Raw genomic sequence first — 17,082 nt, 5'->3', positions numbered from 1 at the left:
GGCTTGCAGGCCAATTAATGTGGTGGAGGACGAGGGTCTGCGCGATATCATATATATTATACTGACTATGGATGAATATGACACTGACTGGATGATTATGGCACTGACTGTGGATTACTATGGATGCTGAACAGCTGTTATAGGCTATACTGCCTAACTGCACTATATCAGTTGAGTCCTGTACTGTATTGCACTGCCCCCTGTTTAATGCACACTTTATTTATTGTTTTGATTTAATTTAATTGATTTTGTGCATCACAGTTTGATGCAATGCATAAGTGTCATCCTTTTGTCTTAATGGCTGCTGAAAAAGGGGGATGAATAGTTCGAGTTGAAAAGTAAAATAGAGAAATTTTGGTAGTACTAGTAATCATTACTATGTAATGTTACAGTTATGCCCATCTGTTATCTTTGTTGGGCTTGAGTTTATGATTATTATTTTTTTTACCCTGTGCATCTTTTGTTTTGTTAGTCGTACTTGTCATTGCTCCAACACGAATAAACATGCTGCATCCCACTAGATGGCGCATTTGCCTTATTTACAAGCACCATGGTCATCGGAGCTGATCGCTGCCACTCTCAGCAGCGTGCGTCTACTAAGGTCTACTAAGATTCCACAATCTATTACACCTCGTGAGCAAAACAGGCTACAGGTAAAATTAAACATCTTCAGTTGAGCAACTCAGGCAAGTTAAACTGATTTAAAAACAAACAAACACTATAATACTAGGAAAAGAATCCTCTATATGTCAATAAATACAACAGATTGAGTATTCATAAAAAAAAAATGCTTACTTTAAATAAGAAAATCCAACAAACCAACAAGTGCAACACTAAAAAGCAAAACAACAATCAAAATAATGCTTAATTGCCTTAGTTTTGTCCCACACTTATCAGCTTAGCTACTAAGAATAACACACATTATTCACCTGGACAGAAGGAGGTTCTGAGGAACGTGTTGGTCCTGGAGCTTCCTGGTCAGGATGTTCGGGAGATCCCTCTGGCTCAATGTCTGGAGCGCCAACATATTTTAGAATTGCTCCTGCAGAGACAAAGCTCATTAGATCATCAAGCAAAATAGATCAGAAGCGCATTTTCCTATTTTATTATTACAGTGATGTTGCAGTAATATAGGAAAATTAAAAATTCATTTGTTTTTAAATTAAACATTATGGTTGCAGTGTCCCTTTAAAGCTTTTACCCAATTACAAAACTGTCATTTTTAAGAGTTTTTGGCATTACTTTACACACTGTACTAGTTAAAGTAATAAAACTAAGATAAATGACCCACTGCCACAACAGTCTAAAATAGTCAACACCATGCCAAATAAAGTATTTCCATAAAATATTTCTTTGAATTATAAAACAGTAGCACATTTCTAATTAAGGGCCTACAAAATACAAACTAAGCTTAGTAAATTCATCAAGTTAAGGCTAAAATAACATTAAGAGTCAAATATGTGAACTGAACAATAACAGGGGACTGACTACAACAACAACTACAACATGCCCTCCGTCCCTCCCTCCCTGTTAGAATGTGAATAAACGGGTGTGGAGTCAATCAGTCATTCCCATGGCAGGATAGGCCAACATGGCAGGACATGGTCAACTTTCATAAAACAAACAAAAACGCTGATTCGTGACAAACAAATATTAGCCAGCCAGCTAACATTTATCCGACGCTAGCTAGCTAGCTGGCTAGCAGGACAAATAAACAAACTTGGGGGGGGACAACGGCGTTTCCCCTCCACCTCTCCAGCCCACATCACAAACAAATAACTTACCTTTCCCCTTTGCAAGTTTTTCTTGATCAGTTTTCTTTTCCTTCCGTTTTTCCGCACCGCTGGAAGTCCTTTTTGATGCCATTATGGCGTCTGTTTGTTTTTAATCCTCTCGCTAACGGGAACGAATGGTAGCTGTCAATCATTCACGTCATACCTGTGCGTCGAAGGCCCGCAACGTCACAACCTGCGTGACAGTGCGGCAAGCCCCCAGAGTCCAAGACGGCGTCCCATTCCTTTCAATGAAGTTGCTCACCCAGCGCATGGCGCCCAAAAACTTTTTGACTTCCGCATTGATGGGATAATAGAGCATGCGCAGTTGTGTCAGTGTGGAGACCGTCACTGACAGACGTGCGCGCTCACGAACCGTACAAAATTCAACATGGATATCAATGTATTTTTTACGGAACAACTGACGATTGTTGTTTGGAAATTTTATAAATAATAATGATTATTATTATTATTATTATTATTATTATATTAATAAAATAGTATTATTATAATAATATACTATTATTTGTGTATTAAACAAGTGAGCAATGTGCCACTGAATAATAAATGATAATTCTTTGAAGCAACTCTCTATGGACCATAACAGCACTGCCACACATATTTTTTTTAATGAATAACCTCTTTGGAAAGCAGACAAAGTAATGAAATGATTGGTCTATTTATTTCATCAGAACTAAAAAAAAAAAAAAAAAAAACTCAACGATCTTGAAAGTTCCTCCCTTTCTCTTGCACCTGTCGATGTGTGTAGCTAACACAAATTTGCAAATATTTTGTCGTCCTCGTGGAATTAAACAGCACACCATGTTAATTTATCAGCGAGTGCTCTCTCTTTTCATGCAATTCATCACGCTTAACATGTAATGCTGAATCATGAAAGCTATGGAGCAAAAAATAATAATTACATAAACCACGAGTGAAATAAAATGTGTCATTCATTCAATAAAGATTTCATTCATTCATCTTCTATACCCGCTTATTCCTATTCAGGGTCACGGGGGTCTGCTGGAGCCTATTCCAGCTGTCTTAGGGCGAAGGCAGGGTGACACCCTGGACAAGTCGCCAGTTCATCGCAGGGCCACATAGAGACAAACAACCATTCACACTCACATGCACAACTACGGACAATTTAGAACGTTCAATTGACCTCACATGCATGTTTTTGGAGTGTGGGAGGAAGCCGGAGAACCCGCAGAGAACCCACACAGACACAGGGAGAACATGCAAACTCCACACAGAAAGGTCCCAGGTCCAGGCCCCGGAATCGAACCCACGACCTTCTTGCTGTGAGGCGGCAGCGCTAACCACTGCACCACCGACTATTTTATTACTTAGTTGAAAATGCCATTTTATTTCATTTAACAAAGCATATCATTATTTCATCATGCATTTAATTTTTTTTTTTGTGGTCCTGTGTTTTAGTGCTTCATAATTGTATTCTGTTGTCAAATTTGCCCATCAAAGTCAGATTAGTAATCCTGTACATCAGTTTAAGGAAAACCAATTCTAGGTAATGGATTGCAGATCTTGTAGTGACCTGTTACAATGGAAAGAAATGTATACATAATAAGTACGTCTGTGTGCCCGATATTTTAGCTAACACTAAACTTTCTGCACAACTGTCTGCATTGTGCTTTTTCTTCGGCCACAGAGAACAGAAACGTCTGTAGTTCTTTGTTCACCCATGGTACAGTTTCATAAGCTTTTCAGTTCTTAATACGTGTTAATGTAAAAATCCACACGCGAGGCATTTAAAAATGGCGGTTTTGGACTTTCGTGAAAGACTGCCTTTGGCCAATCAGTGTCCTGAACGTTGCTACGTCACCCTTATGGTCTCAGCTCTGCTCGCTTCAAAACCCCAACGAGGCAGGTACCAAAATCCTAACCCCTGGGAACGTGACAATTGTTTTTTTCAATTGAAGTTTTCGTTATTTTGTTCGTTTTCGTTAACTATTATAACCGTGGTCAGGACCTCTAGTGAGAAGATCCACTGGAGGACATTTAGAGCAAACAGTCAGACAACAGCAGCTTCACCACATCAGCTGAAAAATGGAGTTTGGATGCTTTCAGCTTCAAGTCGTGGACAGAAAATGATGACACTGTCACACTGATGTTTTCTTCTCCAACCTTCTCTCAGCTCCAGAGGTTGGTGGTCTGCAGGAGCTTCTACAGCAGCAGAAGATCAGTCTGGAGAGGAGATGTGAACGTGTGACTGAAGGTGAAGAAGCAGGAAGTCAAACTCTCCTCAACAGCATCTACACTGAGCTCTACATCACTGAGGGACTGAGTGAGGAGGTCAACAGAGAGCACGAGGTCAAACAGCTGGAGACCAAGAAGACCAAGAAGACCAAGGAGATCCTCCACAACCGTCCAATCAGGTGCAGCCAGATCTTTGAAGCCTCACCTGAGCAGCAGGGACTCAGGGAGTCAGAGTGGTGCTGACCAGGTCTCTGGGCTGGACTGGGAAGCCTTGAGGTCCCACTGGAGGAGCTGGAGGAGGTGACTGGGTCCAGGGAAGTCTGGGGGTCTCTGCTGAGGCTGCTGCCCCCGAGACCTGACTCCGGATACGGCAGTAGAAGATGGATGGATGGATGGATGCCAGGTGATAGAACATTTCATAAAAACAGACTCTGCATTATAACTTCTATTACACTCTAAATAACTCACTCCAATATAACTGCACTCGTCCTTCTCTCACATTACATTGGATCACAATGACCAAACAACACAACAAAGACAATGATCCAACTGTACTGCCACGTCCAGACTCAGTGTAGGTCTGTAGGCCTCTTGGACCTTCATGTGAACCACTGCGTGTTGACTGGAGGTGAAACATGACTGACTGCTGTCCTCCTACCTGGACAATGCAATCTCACTTTCATTCTGCTGCAGATGGCCATTTTCATTTTACACCGTCCAAATTTACAGCTCAGGGCGCTGGGACGAATTCCAAATTGTGTGCAGATACAGGCCTACACTTCAAATAATTATGAGAAAAATCCAACGTAAAGAGAGCACTTCCATTAGGAAATAGTCAACATGAAATTTCGTCTTCTACTGACACCTGCTGGTCAAATTGAATAGTTGCAAATATTGTGAACAAGTTGTCATCTAATTCTAATCCTAAACAATATGGCCATTCCAAGTCAAGTATTAAGACAATTAATCAGGTTTGTACTGCTTGATTGAACACATTCATCCCGTTCCAGTGCACTAAAACCCACTTCCCTTCAGGACCGTGTCAGCGAAGCCAAAACTTCCTTGAGTGACGCTGTTTCCCAGCATGCAATGCGAGCTAGCGATTCACAATACTATTTCATCACAAACATGGATGTAAAAAATAAAAAGGGACGAAAAATGAAACTTCAGGAACAGCAACCATTGCAATACAAGCAGAACTGGGCCGAAGTTTTATATTATGTACACCATAATACAGCCTTCTGGTGGACAAGCCATACTATTTAATCCGTGTCTTCCTATGGCACTTCCGTGGGTAGAAGCTCATCGTAGAGGTCACGTGCTGGGTGCTCGTCACCCCACCAACCACCTCGGGGAAGGTCTAACAGGAGAAGCTTGCTGGCGGAAATGATGCACTACAAGTGGATGTGACGCTCATGAGTGCGATGGATGAGGTAGAGCAATGCTCCAGAACCCGATTCAGACTACTCTCCCTCCACCTTTTTTGTTTTGTATGAGCGTTTAAAAAAAACAACATAATGATAATCGAATAAGCTTTAGTTTATTAATCAGAATTAAAACAAGTAGGTTTTGCCCTTACAAGGTTGTAGATTTGTTATGGATGAGTTCCTTTGTTGTAGTTTGGCGCTTGAATAACTATATATGGGATGTACCATGACCTGAGGGATTTCCTCATCCCATCCCAGCTTGGTTCTGATGCTGAATGTGAATGTATCTTGCTGTACATCCCACTGAGCTCCGAGGGCCCTCTCCATAGGGAGCTGGTCTCTGTCAAGGTTAAGTGTTTTTACCTCTTTAGCTCTCTGCTCTTCAGGAATGGCGGCCAGCACCAAGCGATTATTGCTCACCCACTTATTGAGCTTAAATCCACCTCTACCGCACAGGTCTGTTAGCTGCTGGTACAGATGTATTGCTTGTTCCACCATGCTGACGGCCTTTAGACAATCATCCACGTAGAAATTTTGACAAACAGTGTTTATAACCTCGGCTGGGAAGTCATGCTGATTGTCGTCAGCTGCTTTCAGCAGGGCGAATGAAGCACAGCTTGGGGATGACACTGCCCCAAAGATGTGGACCAGCATCCTGTGCTCTTGTAGGTCCTTTGTAATGTCCCCATCTGGCCACCAGAGGAAGCGTAAGAAGTTTACATCCTGGTTGGAAACTCTTACTTGATGAAACGTTTTGATCATTCAAATGATGTTCACTCACTTTCAATCTCACAGCCACTAAAAAACCTGATTGTGATTGAGAGGTCCTCAGCAGCCAATCACTGTTGGGAGTCCAGCCTTCAAACACTCCTCCTGAATCCAGACTCACATCTGTGAGCATCTGGAACTTTGGCCCTGATCCTCCACACCACACAACTTGGGATGACAGCGCCACCTACCTGTATCCTTTCAGCAGCCAGTCCATGCTCTGACCCGTTTCCACTGTGGCCTGTTGTGTCATCTGGACCGGAGTCTGGATCATCAGTGTCCAGGTTCATGGAATCTTTCAGAGTGCCGCCGTCCTGTGATGTAATGATAGAGAATCACTCTATTTATACTAATGTGCAGAACCACTAGAGTGTAATTTCTTCACTGGTGTCAGAAACAAGCATTTGGTGTCACACTGGTGTACAACACTTATGGGTTAATTAATAAGAAATGACATATTTAGGAATCACCCGCAATGCCCAGATTGTTGCTGCTTATCTGCTGATATGAGCCGTCAACTGTTGCAATATAGAACCACGGGCAGGAAATTACAATTAGTGTAGAGTGTATTATAATTTAAAAGTTTACTTACGGTAGTTCTTTAAAGAATTTAGCAGGGATGGAACAGGCTAACGTGACGATGTCACCTCTAACACGGTAGGAGCTCAACCTGCTGTCACGGCGAAAACTCTGTGTTACGTCCCGTCGAGGGGGACCGAGACGCAACATGTGGGACACCTTCCCCCACTCCCAAGCCTCATTAATTTTTCACTGCAATTGGCAGTTTCAACAAAAAACATTTTATTAATCAGTAAATGAAATAAACAAAACAACTTAACCGGTGGGCAGCAAAGGCTTCATGGTGGGCCCAGGCCAAAATAATAAACCAAACTCCAACTAGCTCGCCTAAAGAACTCACTAAAGAAAGAAAGAGAACCCAAATACAGAAAGGCTAACCTCCCTACATACTTAATAAACAGGAGAAAAGAGGGGACAAAGAAAATGGCAGCCCACCCCTACGGCTGCGTGCTCTAACGCCATTTCAGAAGTGACTAACTGCAGAGTTGGGAGCGGAGGAGGGATGACGTCAGGCTGGCTCGACTGCTCCTCCTTCTCAGCCGTGGCGCGTCCAATCAGCAGCCGACATCCAGGACCGCACCTGCAAGGCGTCAGCCACTCTCTCTCTCACACACACACACACACACACACACACACACACGCGCACACACACACACACACAAAGATAGAGGCACCTAGACCCACCTGTGGGTCATAACACCCCCTCCCTTAAGAACTAAACCCTATTAACATACCTACAAACAAAACTAAACAAGAAAAACCTCAGTTCGCCCGAAATAAGAATTCCGCAGCTAGTCCACATGTACAGGTGATAATGCATCTGCCAACACATTATCAACCCCCCTTCCTGTGGCAAATCTGGAGATTGAAGTCTTGCAGGAGCAGAGACCACCACATCTACGAGGGCATTATGGTCTGTAAAAACCTGACCCCAAATTAACATCAAGATGGGCACTGTCAGAAGGAGAGCCAAAGCTTTATTCTTAACTTCCCAGAAATGACTCTGTGTGCGTGCTGCTTAGTTGTGGCATGTCCCTCTACTTCTATGTCATGGTGCAAAACTGACGTACGGCGGGGGTGGTCAGAAAACAATAGTGGGTGGCTCTCAATTAATTTAACAATATCATGACGGGCTGATGCAGGCAAATGGGACAAAAACGAGCTTAAGTTATTCATAATTTCAGAGTTTCCCAGGCGCGCCGAAGGAACACCGATTTTTTATTTATTTATTTATTTATTTCAATGAGCCCTCCCTCCGCCAATGGGCACGGAGGGGGCGGAGACTCAGGCGACACATTTTTCCGAGCAACGTAACGCCCGGTTCACACTGGACGCGGAAGCGCCACGAAGCGCCACGAAGCGCCGAGCTCTTCCATTCGGCGCCCATGTTAATCAATGTAGTAGTTCACACCAGACGTGAACAGGCGCGCGGCTCCCCTCGCGGATCGCGCCATGCATTTAACGTCAGTTCACTGGACGTGGAAGCGAAGCGCCGCTGAGCGCTTCCATTCGGCGCCGACGTTAATCAATGTGGTGGTTGCGCGGCTCGCGGCATGCATTTGTTGTTTCGGCGTCTGCTCTATTTCGTGCGCGAGCCGCGAGCGATCCTCGTCTACAGTACAGGAAGTCGCTCAATAAAAACGAGAAAATCCGGTGAATTTTCAAAATAAACTAATTTCAAAATAAAAACCGAATGACAAATTCGATCATATATCATATTTGTATGTTATATTTGTCAGTACATTGTATCAGAGTGCGAGAGAGATTAAACACACACACACACACACACACACACACACACACACACACAGAGGAAGACTTGATCAAAATACGTCTGTTTGATCCTAGAGATGCCGGTCAATGATCATTATGAAAGAGGTCTTGTCTTGAGATGGACACCTGAGTGCGTGTTTCTATTTATTTACACACACACACACACACACACACACACACACACACACATGAAAGTAAACTACGGAGCGGGCTGGCTTACGGGGCGAGGGGGGGCGATGATGAAAATGTTTTTTTGTTTTGTTTTTTTTTTCAAAGAAAAAAAAAAAGAAGCTCAAGTGGGAGTGAAAAAAAGACTGCAGCTGAGCAGAAGCGCTTGTCGACCGTCGCGGAGCTGTTCCCCTCTGGTGTGAACCAGTTGGAGCCTCGCTCGCGAAATTCGTCGGCGCTCCGCTTCGTGGCGCTTCCGCTTCGTGGCGCTTCCGCTTCCATTGAAATGAATGGCACGAGCCGCGCGGCTGTTCGTGTCAGGTCTGAACCACTACATTCAGTGCGTTTACATGGCACTAGAGAAAATCGAATTATTGCCTTAGTCCGATTATGATCGGAGAACTCACGTGCGTGTAAACACCTTACTGCGATTATGATTGGAGTTTGAGAACTCCGATTGGAATCGGAGAACCCCGACTGAGACACCCAGATAATGCGATTGGAATTCGAATTTCTCTGCCTTAATCGGACTATTAACTGGACAATGCGAGTGCGCATGCGCCACGCCTCGCTCTCGCAACTCATGACCGCACAACTACGTCGTCTAACAAAACAGACGGCGCGAAACAACCTGGCAAACGCGAATAAGAATGTTGACATTTGGAGAGAGGATGAGACCGGGGCGATGCTTTCTCTTCTAAAAGAGATGGACATATTAAAATAACGCGCAACGGAGACCTTTTTAAAAAGGGTAGCGCAGCAAATGCAGGGCTCCGGCTTTACGCACCCCTGAACAAATACGTATTCCTTCGTATTTATATTTCTACCTTTTCGTTCACATTTTTTGTAAGTTAGAAGAATTTCAACTTTGTAAATAAAAGCACAGCAAAGACATGTTTTCCTGATTTGTTTTTATTTTGGTAATTTCGCTGTTATTCTGCTGGAAACGGCGTGCAGCGGCACCAGCTTCCTCCATGGTCGGCACTTTAATGAGCGTGTGTATAACTGAAGACACCGTTCCTTTGCAAAACCTGTACACAAACTCTCCCACCAGTCTGCTCCGAACCCGAATCCAACAAGAACGAGAGTTTGGGGTCCGTAGCGACGGCACAAAGCGTAGCATCGAAGTGTTGTTGTAGCCCTCCAACAGCAAACAACGTTCTTGTCTGCCTTTTAAAATAACCAGGAGCACAAGAAATAGGGTACACCTTATCTGCAAAGCAAGTAACACGTACATTATGAACTATTGTTCCATATCATAATAGATTTAATATGTCAACCGAAAGCAGCTGACCAGCTGAAAAGACTCACTCCACCCCCTAGTGTTGGGAGGAGGACACATTCCCGTCAATAATTTGAATTTCTCAGCTGCATGGATACGGGGACCAAGGTGAGCACTCCGATTGGACGAGAAAACAGAATTATTGATTAGTCCGATTAAGCTCTGCATGTAAACGCACTCATTGATTAACATGGGCGCTGAATGGAAGCGCTCTGCGCTTCGCTTCGCGGCGCTTCCACGTCCAGTGTGAACCGGGCGGAACTTTTCAACATTTTGACGTGGCAGATGCGGGACGATCGTTTTCTATCAGGAGTGTGCACTACATAATCTGTATCGGAAAGTTTGCGCTCCACGACATACGGACCAGAAAAATGAGCCTGCAAACGAGAACCGGGTAACGGCAACAATACCAACACTCGGTCGCCTGTCTCAAAAACTCGAGCCACAGCTTTCTTGTCAAACTGCCGCTTCATTTTAGACTGGCTGGCGACAAGAGTTTTGTGAGCAGTTTCACAAGCACGATGCAAGCATTCACGAAAAGAAAAAAATGACTTAATCTAACACATTATTCTCTACTCATTTAACATTGGAAAGCCACTTACCCCTTAACAGACGTGAGGGTCCTCTCACCGAACACTAAATCAGCTGGGCTGAACCCGAGGGACTCCCACACATACAATCGACGACTGAAGATACACTTTATGCTGCGGAACCATCACTGTGCTCATTTTAACCCCCCCACCCCCACACACACACACACTAAAATATACAAATTGCAGTAGGTTGGTTTTGTTGCTCTTGGTTGTCCGTTAGTTTTTTGAGAGTTAGTAGTAGATAGATCCCGAGATAGTAAGTTTGATAGATGGATAGAAATAGATAAGTTAGTTAAAATTACACACACACACACACACACACACACGCACATATATATATTAACCTCTTTCAATGAACTCCAAAACATACATGGTCAAAATCCATATTATTATGTTGTTGTTTTTTTTAAATGCTAATACAAAAGAAAAAAAAAAGTGTGACATCCACTTGTAGTACATTATTTTCGCAAGCAAGCTTCTCCTGGTACGACTGACCACATTGACCTATGTCTTCCATATACTCACCTGAATCAGATACCCTGCAAGGGTTACTATCTTGTCTTAGACCTTCCCTGAGGTGATCTCTGGAGTGACGCGCAACCAGCACATGACCTCTACGATGAGCTTCCACCCACGGAAGTGCCATAGGAGGACATGCCTTAAATAGTATGGCTTGTCCACCAGAAGGCTGTATTATGGTGTACATAATATAAAACTTATATAAAACTTCGGCCCAGTTCTGCTTGTATTGCAATGGTTGGTGTTCCTGAAGTTTCATTTTTCGTCCCTTTTTATTTTTTACATCCATGTTTGTGATGAAATAGTATTGTGAATCGCTAGCTCGCATTGCATGCTGGGAAACAGCGTCACTCAAGGAAGTTTTGGCTTTCGCTGACACGGTCCTGAAGGGTAGTGGGTTTTAGTGCACTGGAACGGGATGAATGTGTTCAATCAAGCAGTACAAACCTGATTAATTGTCTTAATACTTCACTTGGAAAGGCCATATTGTTTAGGATTAGAATTAGATGACAACTTCTTCACAATATTTGCAACTATTCAATTTGACCAGCAGGTGTCAGTAGAGGACGAAATTTCATGTTGACTATTTCCTAATGGAAGTGCTCTCTTTACGTTGGATTTTTCTCATAATTATTTGAAGTGTAGGCCTGTAGTTGATGAGGAATCACGGTGTGCTAACGCTACTCAAACAGCTTAGATGAAAAAAAGGGAGTGTGATTTGGGTTTGTGGTACATTATGACAATCTTGGACTTGCAAGACTGAGGCGATGGTTCAATTCCCATCAATGTGTATGATATATGTGTTTTTTAGCTCATCTATTCTACATTTTAAATAGATCACATTTGACATCTGACCCACTGAACACTTACTATTGAACATATTTTTAAACTATGGGCTATGTAGTCTTGTTTTAGGATATAATATAATTCATTGCACAAACTGTCAGGCTAAGTATAAGAGCTATAGTCTGCTACAATCAGTCGTGCCAAAAAAGAGACATTGTCTTTATTTTTCATTTTTATTTTATTGTGTCAGCATTGAACCATACAAGGACATACAATGAGGATACTCATTATAATATTGATGAAGTGTTGTTGTTTCATGTTTTGTTGGCTGTTTCAAGGGTTTATTTAGTTTGTTGTGACACAATCTAAGGTTCAATTTGTAAAGAAATAAAAGTTTTTGTGAAAAAAGATAGTGGTCAAAGTGATTGATATTTGTGTTTGTGTTTTTTGTAGTCTTGTCTGGATTTGTCCTGTTCGTTTCTGGTCTGTGTTTGTGTTCCCACTCTTGGCCTTCACCTTGTCGTGGTGAGTGGGCTTTTAACTAAGACAGGCCAATTATATATATTGTGTGAAGCCAGCAAAACAGTCATTATTATGAGAATTACAACTGAAGCACACTAAATAATACACCATAAGTCACATTTTGCTTTTCTGTTATTAATCTAATGTGTGTTATGTCAAGCCTCCACAGTGGCGTGCTGCAGTCAGGATGAGACGAACAAGGTGAATGGATGGACGGATTGATGAGCCCAGCGAGCCTCCACCATCCACAGACAAGCCAGTCCCATTTTCCACCCAGAAGGATGTCTCTTCCATCTATCGTTGCCTGCCAGGGAAATGCAACCAAACATAGTAATTACAGATGGTGTTGTCTCTGTTAAAGTGACACATGAAAAAAAACAAAAAAAAACAACTTGTGATTCATGTTCATGACAATAACAATCAAACAGATTTTCTTCATTCTTCCAATGAGTTTCGCAAACAAACATGGAATTTTCCCTGGATCATACTAATACTTTTGTATATTATATAAAGGAAATTATAAAAGTCATTAACACATTTGTGGTGGTTCTATATTAAAGGAGATAGTCAAACGTAAACACGTCCAGTGATACACTGTAGAATGGACATGTAAATGATTACAACTTTCTTGACTACTCTGCTTGTACACAAGTAAACGGGGTCCTGTTTTTCAGTCAATAAATACTGTTCAGAACCGAATTGATGAGTATGTCATCTGTGAAAGAGTAAAAAGCATGTTGGAGGCCAGATTTAGCACTTGGCCTACCACCTTAGCACAGTAGTACAGGAAATTAGTCATACAAACAATGGACATTGTCATACGCAATGCCCATACAATGACACTGTCCCCTTAATACGATGCTTTAGAGCAGGGGTGTCCAAACTACGGCCCACGTGCCAACTGCGGCCCGCAGTCCATTTTTAATTGGCCCGCAAGAAATGTTATAAATAGAATGGAATGTGGCCCGCACTTTTGCCTGAGTGTATTGCACTTCTTCAGTTTAACACCAGGGGGAGCTGCTCAACACTGAGTGCAATGCAGTTCCCACTTTAAGTGAGTAAAAAACATATTCCACAGTACCCGTGTGTTAATAAGCATGCATGTGCAGGTACACACGCGACAAATATCAATAATGCGCATTAATTCTGTCACTACCCTGCTTTTGCGCACCACTTTCTTGGATGCGTTTTTCTTGTGAACACAGAGTGCACACCGCTGTGCACAGCGTACACACTGCACACGCAAAGTCAGCTGATCTCATCTGATGCAGATTTCCTCCTTGATCAAATGACATGTGTCTGGATTTTTGACACGAGTGGCGTCGGATCAGCACTGCAGCTGGATGGCCCGGTGTACACACCCAGCGCAGCTGACACTCACCAGAATAATGCAGCACTCCTGTTGTTAAGTCCAGTTCAGTCTGTTAATGTTGACAACCGTTTCAAACGAACGTTAATAGCTGTGTTGCTAAGCCTAATAACTTAAATAACAAGCTTGAAATTTACCCGTCCCATTTTTCCCTTTATTGTTTTTTCTCTGTACTGTAAATCTTATGTCTAAGAAGAAATCTGAGGCTGCTGTTCTGAGAATGAGCTACCAAAGCCTTTTCTGAATAAATCAATAAAGATCCATTTATGGAAAGCTGTGATGAAGGCAGTTTTGTCTTTAATTATATTCAACAGTATAACATATTTGACCACTTTTAATTGATTTTTCTAACTTTAAAACACTAAAGTTAAGGCTGTATACCTAATTTCTAGTAAGTGGCCCAGCCCCTCCTATATTTTTATGTATGTGGCCCTCAGTGAAAACAGTTTGGACACCCCTGAGTTAGATCCATTCCAAGAACGCTCCATGCCTCTTTCACCACAACTGGATGCAACACAGGTGCAGCTGTCTTGATCTTGTTGCTGCGCTGACATTGGGGACACTCCTCAACCTTTAAAACAAGCTGTTGTGTAGACTATGACAATCATTTCAATTCTTAGACACTACTGTATACTGCACTTTTAAAGCAATATGTGATTTAGCACATGACTCGCTTAAATACTTGACTGATTGTTTTGTGGGTTTTTTTTCCTTGGGAGTTCACCAGAACCAGAGAGCAAATGGTGAAAAATGCCGACTCCTTGTGACTTTATTAAGAAAGTCCTCTGTCACCCCCCAAAATAAAACTCACTCGCCATTGATGAAATGCTTTTTTGACTCCCTCCGAATCATCCGTTTTCTATTCCGCTCATTGTTGGAATTATGTGTGTGTGTGATATGTTTTGTGTTTTATGTAATTCTACATACTTCTACGAAATGTTTTACATAATTCTATGTAAAACATTTTGTTTTCCATTGTCCCACTGTCCATTTTTTTGCTCTTACTAATGCTTCCCAAACAACTCTCCTCACTCTCCATACATAGGGTTTAAGAGATTAAAGCAGTGGTCTTCTGTTAAGATTATATTTGCTTCTTTCTCCCAGGCACTTTTGACATATAATGTTGATGTCTTTTTGTGTGATTGTAGGCAGGAGTATATTCTGGAGACCACTTTATTATGAATTTTACCTTTATATGCACTTATTAGAATATCGATGAGGTCTGTGTCACCCTTTTTTTTTTTAAATTAGAATTTGATATTTTTATTAAAGTGATGCCGAAGCTGCAAGTATCTGTCGAAGTCTTGTTTGTCTAGATTGTGGTTTGCTTGTAGTTGTTGGAAACTGTCAAGGCCTGAGACAGATGTAATTACACAGTATGAAGTAATGCCTCTACGAGTCAGCTCTTTAAATCTCAAGTCAAGTTGTGCTGGTTTGAAATCTCTATCATGTTCGACCCATCTTAATAACCAAGATTTTTTTTTCCAGGTGCGCTTTGCTCATCTCTTTGTACCAAAAATTTAGGGGAGTTTTTATAACATCACATAGGTTATTAGAGTATATAGTCTTGAAAGCTTTGTCACCCAGCAGAGATTGAAGTGGGATATCTAGTTGGTCAAATTCTAGCTCCTTCCATTTTGCATCGTAACCCGCCCTGCACCAGTATATTACTACCACTATATACTGCAGTTGTGCTGCTTTATAGTAGTCCTCCAAGCATGGGAGTGACATCCCTCCCTGTTAAGTGTAATGTTTTGTAGCGTACCCTTGGTTTCTTGTTCTGCCATATGAATCTAGAAATGATCTGATTCCATTCACTGAATTTCTTATTGGGTATTTCTACAGGTAGCGATTGGAGTAGAAATAACAATTGTGGTAAAATAACCATTTTTTAAGTATCTATTTGGTTGTAAAAATCAAGTACTAGGGGGGTCCAACTGTCCAGATCATTTTTAATTTTGGTTGTGATGCTGCCGTAGTTTACGCTATATAAATCTTTGGGGGTCTTGGGAATATGAAGACCTAGGTATTTCAAAATTCTGGTTTTCCATTTAAATTTAAAGGACTTACGTATGTTTTCTTGAGGTATGTAATTAAAAGTAAGAGTTTGAGTTTTCTCTATGTTCAATTTGTATCCCGAATATGAACCACATTGGTCGAAGGAGGGCATTCATTTAGGGAGACTGGTATCCGGGTCGGATAAAGTCGCCAGGATGTCATCTGCATATAAACATGTCTTATATTCTTTCCCCTTGAATAGTATTCCCGTGATTTCTGGGTCTTCCCTAATCGTTTGAACAAGTAGCTCTATAGATAGAGCAAACAAGATGGGGCTCAGTGGGCAGCCCTGTCAGCAACCCCTCTCCAAACGGATTGTACCTGAAAGACTGCCATTTATTCTGATCCGGGCCACAGGTGAATTATATTTAGATTTTAAACATTTTATAACTGTATTGTTAAAGCCAAAACGTTGCAGGACCAGGTATAAAAATTCCCATAGAACAGAGTCAAAAGCTTTTTCTGTGTCAAAGCTAATTGCTAAGGACATTGTGTTTCCTTTGCTCATTATATGGAACAGATGTATAGCTCGCCTAACATTGTCTTGTGTTTGTCTATTTTTAACAAAACCTGTCTGGTCCGTGTCAATTAGGTCAGGGATAATATTTTCTAGTGTGTTAACAATAATTGAAGTGAAAATTTTATAATCAGTGTTTAAAACTGAGATAGGTCTGTATGAGCTGCAATCTGTCCTATCTTTCTATATATGGCCTGTTTCCAAGATGGTGGGGTCTCGCCACCTTTTAAGACATAGTTAAAACAATTTAATAAATAGCAGTGGGGTCACAGAGTCCCTAAAAGTCTTATACCATTCTGCTGGTAGTCCATCTCCCCCGGCTGCTTTGCTTGTTTTCAGTTTAGAAATTGCCTTGTCGACCTCTGCATTTGTAATCTCTGTAGTTAAGCACTTATTTTGTTCTGTGACAATAGATGGCAGGTCTAGGGATTTCAAAAAATTGATTGACTGTTACTGCTTCTGCTAATTCGGGTTGAGTGTATAAATTCCTGTAGTATGATTCAAAAGACTTATGTATTGCTTCTGGCTTATAACACATCTGGTTGGTGACCGGGTCCTTTACTTTATATATGGATCTTCCAGACTGTTGTTTTTTAAGTCTCCAGGCTAAGAGTTTTTTAGCACGGGGTCCATTTTCATAGTGGGTTTGTTTGATATACTTAAGTGTAAGTTCCTCCTGGTCGTTCAGTTTCTTATTTAGTTCTGATTTTACTACGGTTATTTGTTACAATA

This window comes from Nelusetta ayraudi, unplaced genomic scaffold, assembly GCF_046127955.1.
Source record: "Nelusetta ayraudi isolate G7.1 ecotype Tasmania unplaced genomic scaffold, CSIRO-AGI_Nayr_v1 ptg000055l, whole genome shotgun sequence".
NCBI classification, from domain to species: Eukaryota; Metazoa; Chordata; class Actinopteri; order Tetraodontiformes; family Monacanthidae; genus Nelusetta; species Nelusetta ayraudi.
This window is presented reverse-complemented; position numbering follows the sequence as displayed.